Source organism: Ranitomeya variabilis, chromosome 5 (genome assembly GCF_051348905.1).
Source record: "Ranitomeya variabilis isolate aRanVar5 chromosome 5, aRanVar5.hap1, whole genome shotgun sequence".
In the NCBI taxonomy this organism is placed as follows: domain Eukaryota; kingdom Metazoa; phylum Chordata; class Amphibia; order Anura; family Dendrobatidae; genus Ranitomeya; species Ranitomeya variabilis.
Genome location: NC_135236.1, coordinates 19,302,986 through 19,316,688, shown reverse-complemented (window position 1 = coordinate 19,316,688; position 13,703 = coordinate 19,302,986).

Below are 13,703 nucleotides of genomic sequence, written 5' to 3'. Positions count from 1 at the left end.
AAGAAGCAATAGACACCGACGAGGAATCGCAATGAATTCCCTGACAACCCCAACTTGACACGGACATTGCCTTCCAATCCAAAACTGGATTATGGATCTGTAACCATAGCAGACCCAGAACGACCAAATCCTGCATTTTATGCAAAACAAGAAAACGAATCACCTCCCGATGTTCAGGAGACATGCACATGGTCACTTGTGTCCAATAATGCGGCTTATTCTCCGCCAATGGCGTAGCATCAATTCCTCTAAGAGGAATAGGATTTTCTAAAGGCTCTAGGACAAAACCACAGCACTTGGCAAACGATAAATCCATAAGACTCAGGGCAGCACCTGAATCCACAAATGCCATAACAGGGTAGGAAGATAATGAGCAAATCAAAGTCACAGACAAAATGAACTTAGGCTGCAAATTACCAATGGCGACAGGACTAACAACCTTTGATGGCCGTTTAGAGCATGCCGAGATAACATGTGTAGAATCACCACAGTAAAAACACCACCCATTCTGACGCCTATGATTTTGCCGTTCGGTTCTAGTCAGGATTCTATCACATTGCATTGAGTCAGGCGTCCATTCAGACAACACCGCCAGAGAATTAGCAGTTTTGCGCTCCCGCAAACGCCGATCAACCTGGATGGCCAGAGCCATATAATCATTCAGACTTGTAGGAATGGGAAAACCCACCATCACATTCTTAATGGCTTCAGAAAGGCCATTTCTAAAATTTGCGGCCAGAGCACACTCATTCCATTGAGTAAGCACGGACCATTTCCGAAATTTTTGGCAGTACACCTCAGCTTCATCCTGGCCCTGAGAGATAGCCAGCAATGCTTTTTCTGCCTGTATTTCAAGATTGGGCTCCTCATAAAGCAATCCGAGCGCCAGAAAAAACGCATCAATATTTGCCAATGCCGGATCTCCTGGCGCCAATGAGAAAGCCCAATCCTGAGGGTCGCCACGTAAGAAGGAGATAACAATTTTATCTTGTTGAGCTGAGTCTCCAGATGAACGAGGTCTCAAAGATAGAAACAATTTACAATTATTCCTAAAATTCCCAAATTTAAATCGATCTCCAGAGAATAGCTCAGGAATAGGTATCTTAGGTTCTGACATAGGACTGCTAATAACAAAATCCTGAATGCCCTGCACACGTGCAGCAAGCTGATCCACACTAGTAATCAGAGTCTGAACATTCATGTCTGCAGCAGAGCTTCAAGCCACTCAGAGATAAAGGGGAGGAAGAAAAAAAAAACAAAAAAACCTCAGACTTCTTTTCTTATAATCCCGCCTCAGCAATGCACTTATTCGGCCTGGAATACTGTTATGATCCTAATGGCAGAGGATTTCAGGAGTACCAGCTAAGTCTGCAAACACAAAAATCCAGCTCATAGGGAAGTGGTAACTAGGCTGACCGTATACCTGATCCTAACACAAACAACTAGCAGCAGCCGGGGAACGTACCTACGTTGGTTCTAGACGTCTTGCGCCAGCCGGAGAACTAACTAACCCTTTCAGAGAAAATAAGACCAATCTTGCCTCAAGAGGAAAGACCCCAAAGTAATACAAGCCCCCCACAAATAATAACGGTGAGGTAAGAAGAAATGACAAACGTAAGAATGAACTAGATTTAGCAAAGAGAGGCCCACTGACTAATAGCAGAAAATAGAAAGATGACTTATACGGTCAGCAAAAAACCCTACAAAATATCCACGCTGAATATCCAAGAACCCCCGCACCGACTAACGGTGTGGGGGGAGAATAACAGCCCCCCTAGAGCTTCCAGCAAAATCAGGAATCACATTTTAAACAAAGCTGGAACAAAATAAGGAAAATACAAATGCACAAAAATAAGAAAGCAGGACTTAGCTTATCTTGCAAAATCAGGAGACCAGGAGACAGGAGAAAACAGACATGGTCTGATAACAACGATTCCAGGCACAATACAGAGTCTCCAGGAAGTTTATATAGGCACACCCAAGGCCAAACGAATCAGGTGGGTGCCAACCTGGGGAAAGACACTCCAAGTGCCATACCGCTAATGACCACAAGAGGGAGCAAAGAAATATAGTTCACAACAGGTGCCTCCCTCTGGGTATCCGAGTTCCACCAACGTCAGGTGGTCCTTGGTAGTGCTTTCAGGCACGGGTACCTCCTGCTTAGTAACTGGGTTCCAGTAACGTCAGCTGGTCCTCGGTAGTTCCATTGGCTCTTGGACCTTCGGGTAGCCATCCGAGTTCCAGTTCCATCAGCTGTTTCTCGGCATTTTCTCAGCCTTCTTGTACCTTCTGCTACATTTCGAAGTTCAAGACCCTAAAGACGATGACCCGGAAGACCACCCCTAAGATGACGACGACACCTGAGACGACAACCACTGAGATGACGATGACCCTGGAGACGACGGCGACATGGGAGACCGAGAAGCAGAAGAACAAGAGGCTGCAGAACAAAGAGCAGAAGAACATTAAGCATAACACAAAATATCAGAGCAAAAGTTATTATCTAAATTATAAGCAGAAGAAGACTAAGCAGTGTATGGGGGTGAGTCCGTTCCTCCTCGTGGTGCCCCTGGATAAAGCCTAATGCTGCAGGCCAAACTGAACGCAGACAAATGTAACTCTTTTGTGACAGGCAGAACGGAAGGTGTAATCTTCAAACTTTTATAGATAACAACTACAGGAATGCCTGTCACAAATAAGAATTTGATGAAGAACTTGAATTTGAAGAAGAATAATAGTTAAATAAAAAGAATATGAACAATGTAACAAAAAAAATTATAGGTAGAAGATGAAGAAGAAGATGAATAAGGTGAAGAAGAACTTGATGTCAAAGATGCTGATGATGATGAAGAAGAAAATGTGGGAGAAGTAAAAAAGAGGGTGAAGGGCGTGGAAGTAGTGACACATCAATATCTGACAAAGTAAAAAAAATCTTAACATAGTCAATATCTTTGTAACTCCGAACGTCTTGAAAAAAAAATTCCTGCTATTCTATTTGATTGGGCTAAACCTCTATGCCTTTAATGTCTCCACCACCTCCCCCAATACATCCTACATTATTCTTAGTTGTTTTCCTTAATGTAGAATGAACCAACAAGGAAAGAAAGGGTTTATTTTATTTCCGATATTTTTGTCCCATTGACTTGCATTGGGATCGGGTATCGGTATCGGCGATATCCGATATTTTTTGAACATCGGCCGATCCAAAACGATACCGATACTTTCCGATATCGGAAAGTATCGCTCAACACTAGTCATCACCCGTTAGATTATACATCGAATTTTATTGAATAAACCTCCCAATGATAACAGTATAATCTCCAAAATGAATAAAAAATTAAAATGCACTGTTCCAAATTATTAGGCACAGTAGAATTTCTAAACATTTGATATGTTTTAAAGAACTGAAAATGCTCATTTGTGGAATTTGCAGCATTAGGAGGTCACATTCACTGAACAAAAAGCTATTTAACTCCCAAACACCCTAACAGGCCAAGTTACATGTTACCATAGGAGCCTTCTTTGATATCACCTTCACAATTCCTGCATCCATTGAGTTTCTGCTTGTATTTCTTTGCATGAAGTCAGAATTGCCTCCCAGAGCTGCTGTTTTGATGTGAACGGCCTCCCACCCTCATAGATCTTTTGCTTGATGATACTCCATAGGTTCTCTATAGGGTTGAGGTCAGGGGAAGATGGTGGCCACACTATGAGTTTATCTCCTTTTATGCCCATAACATCCAATGAGGTATTCTTTGCAGCATGAGTTGGGGCATTGTCGGCATGAAGATGATTTTGCTCCTGAAGGCACGTTTCTGCTTTTTATACCATGGAGGAAAGTTGTCAGTCAGAAACTCTATATACTTTGCAGAGGTCATTTTCACACCTTCAAGAACCTTAAAGGGCTCTACCAGCTGTTTCTCCATGATTCCGGCCCAAAACATGACTCCTCCACCTCCTTGCTGTTGTTGCAGCCTTGTTGGGACATGGTGGCCATCCACCAACCATCCACTATTCCATCCATCTGGACCATCCAGGGTTGCTCAACACTTATCAGTAAACAAGAATGTTTGGAAATTAGTCTTCATGTATGTGTGGGCCCAATGCAACGATTTCTGCTTGTGAACACTGTTTAGGGGTGGCCGAATAGTAGGTTTATGCACCACAACAAGCCTTTGAAGGAGCCTACACCTTGAGGTTCGAGGGACTCCAGAGGCACCAGCAACTTCAAATATCTGTTTGCTGCTTTGTAATGGCTTTTTAGCAGCTGCTCTCTTAATCCGATGAACTTGCCTGGCAGAAATCTTCCTCATTATGCCTTTATCAGCACAAACATATCTGTGCTCACATACAGCCACAAATCTCTTAACAGTACGATGATCACGCTTAAGTTTTCGGGAAATTTCTAATGTTTTCATCCCTTCACCAAGGCATTGCACTATTTAATGCTTTTCAGCAGCAGAGAGATCCTTTTTCTTTCCTATGTTACTTGAAAACTGTGGCCTGCTTAATAATGTGGAACATCATTTTGAAGTAGTTTTCCTTTAATTAGAATCACCTGGAAAACTGATTATCCCATGTGTTTTGATTTGATTTCAGTGATCCATTGAGCCCTGAGACACAATACCATCCACGAGTTTATTTGAAAAACAAACAATTAAATCTTTATCACACTTAAATCCAATTTGCATAATAATTTGGAACACAGTGTAATTATAATTTTATTTATATAGCTCCAACATATTCCGCAGCACTTTACAAATTATAGAGGGGATTTATACAGACAATAGACGTTACAGCATAACAATAATCACAGTTCAAAATTGATACCAATAGGAATGAGGTCCCTGCTCGCAAGCTTACAATCTACAGTGGTAGGTCCAAATGGCACAACTGATATCTCAACGGGTTCGTTGGGGCTTGTCCGATATAGTGGTATATTGGACTTAACACTGAGATGCACAGTACTTTCATAATTCATCTCTATGCGTTGGTGCCGCTCTGTCTAGGGTTTCCCTTGATAGCTGGCCACCCTGCACAAAAGACATCAGGGAGTCCCAGCTCTGTTCCTCCACATGTGTTAATACACATGACCTCTAATTCTCTGGCCACATGACAAGGTACTGTTCTTTTGAGAAATTGTGTGTTTATCCCATGGGTGGGGGCCACATTACAGGAGCATGGCGAGAGGGAGAAATGTGGGTAGTATATTTGGCCTGAAACTAATAAATCAAAATGGTGCCCCCCTCATCCCTCACACCTGGTTACAAAATCTGTGTCTGATGGTGAAACCACTGCCCCTTCCCCTGTGTCACGGCATTCTCAATCTGCTGTCCATGAAGTAGGCGCTGATGCCTCCTGCCAACAACTTGCAGTTACACAGACACAACAGTCAGCAGCCACATCCGGTTTATTGTCCCAGTGCAGCATTCACTTATCCCTGCCTCAGATATTTAACAGAAAGCAGAAATATCGACCCACCCACAGGCCAAAACGCTAAATACCCACCTAGCCAGATTAGAACAAAAAAAAAAAATAGGCACAACAGCTTAAATGGAATAAAAGAAATCCATGAATAAATATATGCTACACAAATTAGTGGCATGTGCAACCTAAAGGATTGAATGGATTACCATTTGAGGTGTGAGGAACCAAAGAAACCACTAAGCATAGACCCAAAAGAATTGTAACGGGTCAAAAAAATTAAATAAAACACCTTTATTAAGCAGTGAGTGGCAAAAGTTGGCACTGTGTGCAAAAGAGTGCCCGCACAATAACAATAAATGAATTAAAAAGGTGTCAAAAGACAATATACATGGAATACATGAATACTCCAATCAGCCGCCGCCTGCTGTAACTGTTGGTAGCGGCACAGGCACAGGTTTCTGAAAGTATTCATCCCATCAGCCAGCCCCAGTAATCTGTCATCTGACAGCTTGAGAACTATAGTGCTCTGACGGGTGATATTAATATTACGGCTGATCACAGCCGTCGATGTTTCTCGCACTGTCATGCAGATGGCAGCTCGAGAAATACTGGTTGTTTGGGAGGCCGAAGCCAAACAGTAACACGGACTTCCTGGTGAAGTAGTGGATGTTTGGTGCGTACCCTGAACTTTACTGCTTAGGTTTGCATATCTCTAAATGTAAGTCTTTTGAAATTCAATAATTTCGTAAATGTAGTTCTAAGTTTGTCATCTATGCGATTGTCATATGTGCATATTTCCTGCACATTATGGTTTCTTTATATGGTGATCACCTTTTATTTATTGTATAAATAAATAGTATGCATTGAAAGAAAAAAAAACCTTTATGATGTATATTAATTTAAAAAAGTCAACTTTCTGTAGTTATCAATCAATTCTTATTTCCCTGTACTAATCACTAACACTCAATACATTCTTAAATTTGTCTACAGATCTGTCTTCAGTGAAGGATCAAATACATCTTGCAGGTATAGAAGTCTTTGCAGAATAGTCAAGGAGAAGGTAGGGGGAAGCAATTGCAAAGTGAATCCGCTGAATTTTATTGTAGCATCATTTTGGCATTCAATGAAACTGAACTGATCACCACAAAATGCAATGTCAACTAAAGCTGGGTTCAATAAGAAATAGTGTTTCTAAGAGATACGTGTGGCTCCTCTTGTCTTCCCCTGCCACAAAAACTTCAAGAAGCAGTGTCCATAAGAAAAACAGTCTTGGAACCAAAATGAATTGTGTTGCACACCAAAAGAAAAAATCCATTGGAGATGATGGTGTTGAACATAGAGCAGGTGTTTCAAAGTTCCACAAACTCCTTCATCAGGACAAAACAGATTGCGGTTGTTCGATTCAAAAATTGCGTTGAATAGAAAACTGCTCTTTGTTCAAAACTATCATTTTCATTGTATACCTTCTTGACCAGATTTATCTTTATATCCCTTTCTACTGTTTCGTTTTGTGATCCTGACATCCTCTTTTGTGCATTAGCGATCCTCTCTCCTCTAAAGCTCTACTACTCATGTGCAACTGTTACCTGTATATTCACGTTGATCTCAGATTTTACATTTAATTACATGAAAATGTTAGATATCTTTAGCTTAAATATTAGGTGGCCTTTAATTATAGATAAAATATGTATTTTTATTTTTCTGAATGGGTTGAAAGATAACATTTGACTACAAAATTAAGAAGCATTAAATTGAAAATATTAAACAAGTAGCTAATAAGCCACAATTTATACAGTGCAGTCCTCAAAAGACTTATTAATTCAATGGGGTACATTCGGAGAAAGATCTCCACGGAATCATTTATTACTAAGTAATAATTGTATATATATATATATATTTATACTTATATATATATGTAACGCAGCAGACATATATTTCCACGAGATGTCACTGTATGTTTATGGCTCTCACACCCACTACATATGATGGAAATATGGCAATTCTATAAAAACTGGAATAAGAAGAATTCCCCGAGACTCGTAGAACACATTTTATTTCTCAGTAGAAAATATATATGCAGGAACATGAAACTTCCAGATGTAAGTATTCTGAACATTATAGATGTATGCAGAGTTACATTTTTATGATTTTGGTAAAAGACTTCAAATTCAATGTAATATCATGACTTCCACAATCCTTCACAGGCTACAATTCACATCACAATGATTGGGCACCAACTCGTTAACTCATAACAGCAAATCCAAAAATAATTTATTTTCTTTTGGTTGCTAATTTCTCTCCACAGTTCTCTTTAACAGCCAAAATATGATCAGAACGACTAATTTTGATTTTCTAAATTGAATCAACTAATGACATTAGATGAACATATTTAAACTGAATTCAATGGTAATAGTAATTTATTACCAGGAAAAGATCTAAACATTTTCAGGAAAATAAATGTGTTCTCTAATATAAACCTCCCTTTTTAGTTCTCTATGACACGATACATTAAACAGTGCCTTTTAAATGTTTTCATGCCCAATTAACTTTTCCCCATTTTTTCACGTTACACCAACAAAGTTAAATTATTTTATTGGGATTTCATGTGATACCAAAACTAAATATCAAGTATTTGTGTAATGTAAAAAAAATGATACAAGGTTTTCTAAATAATTGTAAAAATATAATAACAAAGTTGTGGGGTGCATTTGTATTCATCCCCCTGGAATCAATGCTTTGTAGGACCACCTTTCCTTGCAGTTATTGTTGCAATCTCTTAGAGTATCTCTTTACCAGCTTTACACATTTAAATTTTACATTTTTGCTGGTTCTTTTTGGCTAATGAGCGCAGGCTCAGCGAGATTGGATGGAGGCTTCTGTGAACAGCAATTTTCATGTCTTTCTACGAAATCTCAATAGGGTTCAGTTTTGGTCTTTGGGCTATTCACACACAAACATGTTTTGATCTAAACTCTCCGTTGTAGCACTGGCAGTATGTTTAGGGTCGTTGTCCTGTTGGAAGGTGAACCTACTCCTCAATCTCTAGTTTTTTGCAGTATCTAACAGGTTTTCCTACAAGATTGCTCCATCCATTTTTCCATCAACTCTGACCAGCTTCCCTGTCCCTGCTGAAGAAAAGCCTCCCCATAGCATGATGCTGCCAACACCATGTGTGAGGGTAGGGATGGTGCTTCCAAGGAGATGTTCAGTGTAAGTTTTCCTCCCTACATATCATTTTACATCTAGCCCTTAAAGCTTTCTTTTTCTATGAACTGACCAGAGCACCTTCTTCCACATGCTTGCCGTGTCCTCTACACAACTCCTTGCAAACTGCAAATGTAACTTCTCATTTGCTTTCAAAAATGTCTTTCTTCTTGCCACTCTTCCATAAAGGCCAGATTTGTGAAGTATATGTGTAATGAGCTGGCCGGCTGTGACTGTTCTGTTATCATTGACATAGAAGAATCTGTGACAGACACTGCCCCCGTGTGGCCAGAAGTTATACCTATGCCGAATGTGATTACAGAGAAACAAACTGTATTGGCTAGACTCCCCCCTGTTATGTCATGTGACCAGGAAGGAGGGAGAGAAGAAGGAGAGCCCGGGAAACTTTTCTGTGCAGAGAGAAGTCTGTGTATGCTGGTGCCCTCCTGTAGATGCGACATAGGAGATTGCCTGGACAATTCCCCTCTCTTGGAAGCTGACATCCAGATTGTTCCCAGCTCCCACACTGCGGAGCACTCAGCGGTGACATCTTCACAGATCCTGGAGCCCATGAACTGTAAGCGGGTCCTCTGTTGAGAGGCCGAACACCCCACCTTTACCTGCTGAACCCCCAAGGATTACAGTCTGGACCTGAGAGACAGAGTTTTGTTTACTCCCTGTTGTTTTCCTCTTTGGCTGGAGCGTCTCCCTGCAGTGACAGACAGGCCTGCGACGTGGGAAGATAACCTCCTGGAGTAAAGGAACTGGTAACGTGTGGATAGGGACAGTGAGGGATAGTTTGTTATTACACGTTAATTCTGTGAATAGGCATTTTTTGTATTGTCTACAATTGTGTTCCGCTGTGTTAAGAAAATGTTTAACAGTAAAGATACGTTTGTTAAGATGGAATCTGAGTGTGGAAGTTTTGCTGGGCCTGATCATGGATATGCATGGGCGGCCTTGCCCTCGTCCACTTCATCTGGCGTAGTCGGCAGGATCTGTGCCCAGCAAGATTCCCACCCAGGCCCAGTGTACAGTCAGAAACCGCCGCCGGTGTCCATTGTAAACCAGGTCAGGAAATTTGGCGGGCGAAACTACCCCGTACCAGAGTGGGCGGAACAAGTGCGGATACTGGGAGAAATGTATAATATTGACCATAAGACCTTGGCAGAAATGGCGGTACTGACACTAGAGGGGGAGGCATGGACGACAGTCAGACTGGAGACGGTCAGGGGGCAGCGTGTGTTAGAGGATTTGGTGCGGGTGCTGGAAAAGACCTATGGACCTACTACGTACCAGGGAACACTGCGATACCTGTTCTTTAGACGGACACAGCTTGAATGGGAAGACATTCCCCAGTATGCAAATGCCCTTCAGGTACTCCTTGAACAAGTCTGTGCAAAGGGGAACAGCTGGCTTCTATAGCTCCTCGTGACCTGGTACTGAGAGATCAATTCGTTATAGGGCTGAGAGACCAGTATCTTAACCGTACGCTACAGGACTTGATTCGGATGATGCCGACTCTCACCTTCGCTGAAGTCAAGCAGGAAGCCATAGAACATTCTAGGGGACCCGTCATGGATGTGGAGACTCAAAGCGCTGCGTGCAGATCCATATTAGACATTAAACAGCCCAACAGTGACACCGAGGAGCTGAAACAGATGGTAGCAGATTTACAGCAACAGGTGTCACAGTTAACACTAGAAAGGCAGAGAGACCAGCGGATTCAACCTAGCCGTCCCGCGGGACCGTGTTGGTCATGTGGTGACCCCCGTCATAGGGCGAATCGTTGTCCTCAACGAACAAACCATCAGTTACCACGACAAACAGAATATCAGCTACATCCACGAGCAGCGCCGCCAAGCCAGGTCTCACCACAATGGCCGCCGTTAAACTAGACACCCCTGCAGCTGAGGCTCGAGCAGCAGGGGGGGACAGAGAATGGGGTGTATAAAAACAGAGCCATGTTGTGAATTCTGTTTGTGGGCTCCCCCGGTGGTGTTTGATGGTAGTGCCACTTGTGTGCTTTCTGCTATCTCTGCTCACCTGTTGCCACCCGTTAGGGGAGTTTCCTATTTAAGGCTGCTTGGCTGTTAGTCCTATGCCGGCCAACAATGTATCAGTAGCATTCTGTTGCATTCTCCTGCCTCAAGTTCCTGTTCAGCTAAGTTGAATTTGTTTTGAGTTTATGTTAACTTCTTGTCCAGCTTGCAGTAATGTGACTATCTGCAGCTGGAAGCTCTTGTGGACTGAAATTGCCACTCCAGTGGCATGAGTTGTCACTGGAGTTTTAAAGTAATTTCAGGATGGTGTTTTTGTGTAGGGTTTTAAGTTGACCGTGAAGTAACACTTTCCTATCCTTCTGCTATCTAGAAAGCGGACCTCTCTGTGCTAAACCTGCTGTTCATCCTACGTATGTCATTTCCTCTTAACTCACCGTCAATATCTGTGGGGGGCTGCTATCTCCTTTTTGGGGTACTTCTCTGGAGGTAAGACAGGCCTGTATATTCCTCTGATAGGGGTAGTTAGATCTCCGGTTGGCGCGTGGTGTCTAGGGCATCGTAGGAACACTCCCTGGCTACTTCAAGTGTTGTGTCAGGTTCAGGTCACGGTCAACTTTAGTTTCCATCACCCGAGAGCTAGTCTGTTTTGTTATTTTTTTATTTCCCTGCCATTGGGAAATCATGACAGAGCCAGCAACGGAGTACTCTTGCCTCGAGTAGTCCTACATTTGAAGTTATTCTGGAGGGAGTTGCAGTACAAGGATTGATGGACACTGGGTCGCAAGTGACCACGATCTCTGAACATTTTTATGAAAAGTACCTCAAACCAAGAACTGCTTGTGATCCAGATACCACCATTAAGATAATTGCGGCTAATAACCTACCCATTCCAGTAACCGGAGTCGCCTGGATGGATACGAAGGCCTGCGGACAAGACCTAGGGAAACGAGGAATCGTCATTGTCAAGGAAGGCTTCGGCTCCGAGACTCCAGTAATAATCGGAATGAATATCTTGAAAGACCTGGATCTTATGCTGTTGAAAAGAAAAGGGCCCAAGTACTGGCAGAAAGTTACCAAACATAAACCGACTCGTCTGGCGTTCCAACACGTAATCCGGACCGTTGGGCTTCAACAGATGGCAAAGGAACAACTACCCCTAGCAGCCAATAAAGTGCCCCGCTGTACCCGGATTACTTTGCCCGCTGAAAAAGAGACAGTCATTTCCCTGCCTCTTAACACCAACCAACAACTTGAAGGAGTTGAAGTGTTAATCGAACCGAGGGCTCCAAGTGGGGGTAAGTTAAACCCACTAGTCGCCCGCACCCTAGCAGTCGTGAGGAATGGAAGGGTCCCTGTCAGGCTAAACAACACCGCAGACGTAGGTGTAGCTCTCGAGGCTGGCACGCAACTTGCCAGAGTATATGCTCTACCCACAGAAGTGAACCCCATGGGACCCTTACAATTCACCCCGTCTACAGAAGATAGCCGGACGGTAACTGTCTCAGCCATAAATGCTCAAGCAGATGATGAAGACATTGGGCGAAAGCTACTGGAAAAAGTGCAACTGGACCCGTCCCAGTACACCAAACAGGAAGTGTCTCAAATGGAGAAACTACTGCGAGAATACCAAGACTCCTTTGCAAAGCATGACACTGACTTCGGGTACACCACCAGTATCCAACACGAGATTCCCACAGGTGATGCTGCCCCTATTCGCGAGAGGTACCGACAAATACCACCTCAACAATACCAGGAGGTGAAAAGCCTCTTAGAATCTATGCTACATGCCGGAGTGGTGCGGGAAAGCCAGAGCCCATGGGCTGCACCCGTGGTGATAGTCAAAAAGAAAGATGGATCCCTGAGATTTTGCATAGACTACCGTCGGCTGAACGCTTGCACGATCCGGGACTCCTATCCACTCCCCCGGATCGAAGAGTCACTGACCGCCCTGAAAAAGGCCAAATATTTTTCATCTCTAGACTTGGCCAGTGGATATTGGCAGGTCCCCATGAGTGAGGACAGAGAAAAGACCGCCTTCATCCTTCCCATGGGCCTGTACGAGTTTGACCGGATGCCATTCGGCTTGAGTAACGCACCAGGGACCTTTCAGAGACTGATGGAACGCTGTCTGGGAGATTTCAACTTCGAATTCACGCTGATATACCTTGATGACATCGTGGTATACTCCGCCACCTTCGAGGATCATCTTAACAAGCTTGGCAAAGTGTTCCAGCGCTTGAAGAAACACGGCCTGAAGTTGAAGCCCAGCAAGTGCCGTCTATTCCAGCAGGAGATCGATTACCTGGGGCACCGGATCTCGGCCGAAGGTGTCCAACCCTCTCCAGAGAAGATAGCAGCTGTCCAAGAGTGGCCACAGCCAACTACCATCAAAGAAGTCCAGGCTTTCCTGGGGCTAGCGGGCTATTACCGCCGATTTGTCAAGGACTTTGCCCGGCTTGCGGAACCACTGCATGAGACCCTCCGAGGAACCGCGAACAGTCCCAGAGGACGACGCATCAGCTGGGGGCCCAACCAAGAAAAATCGCTTCAAGCTGCTCTGACGTCACCCCCTATTCTGGCATTTGCAGACTACACCTTGCCGTTCCAGTTATACACCAATGCCAGCCTTCAAGGTCTCGGGGCGGTCCTCTCCCAAGTCCAAGATAACAAGGAACGCGTAATAGCCTATGCCAGTAGATCCCTCCGGGATACCGAAAAGAACCCCATCAACTACAGCTCATTCCGCCTGGAACTCCTGGCCCTGACCTGGGCTATGACAGAGAAGTTTGCTGGCTACCTGACAGGGGCGGAGGTGCTGGTCATGACAGACAACAATCCTCTTGCCCACCTAGAAAATGCCAAACTAGGAGCAATGGAACAGCGCTGGATGGCAAGGCTCTCTAGATTCCAATACAAAATTAAATACAGAGCGGGGAAGGAGAATCAGAATGCTGACAGCCTTTCCAGAGTGACATCATCCCCACCAGTGGGGAACCGGGATGAAGAGTTGGAGGAAGATGAACTGCCTGGCTAGCTAAACAAATAGAAGATAGCCGCCAGTATGCTGTA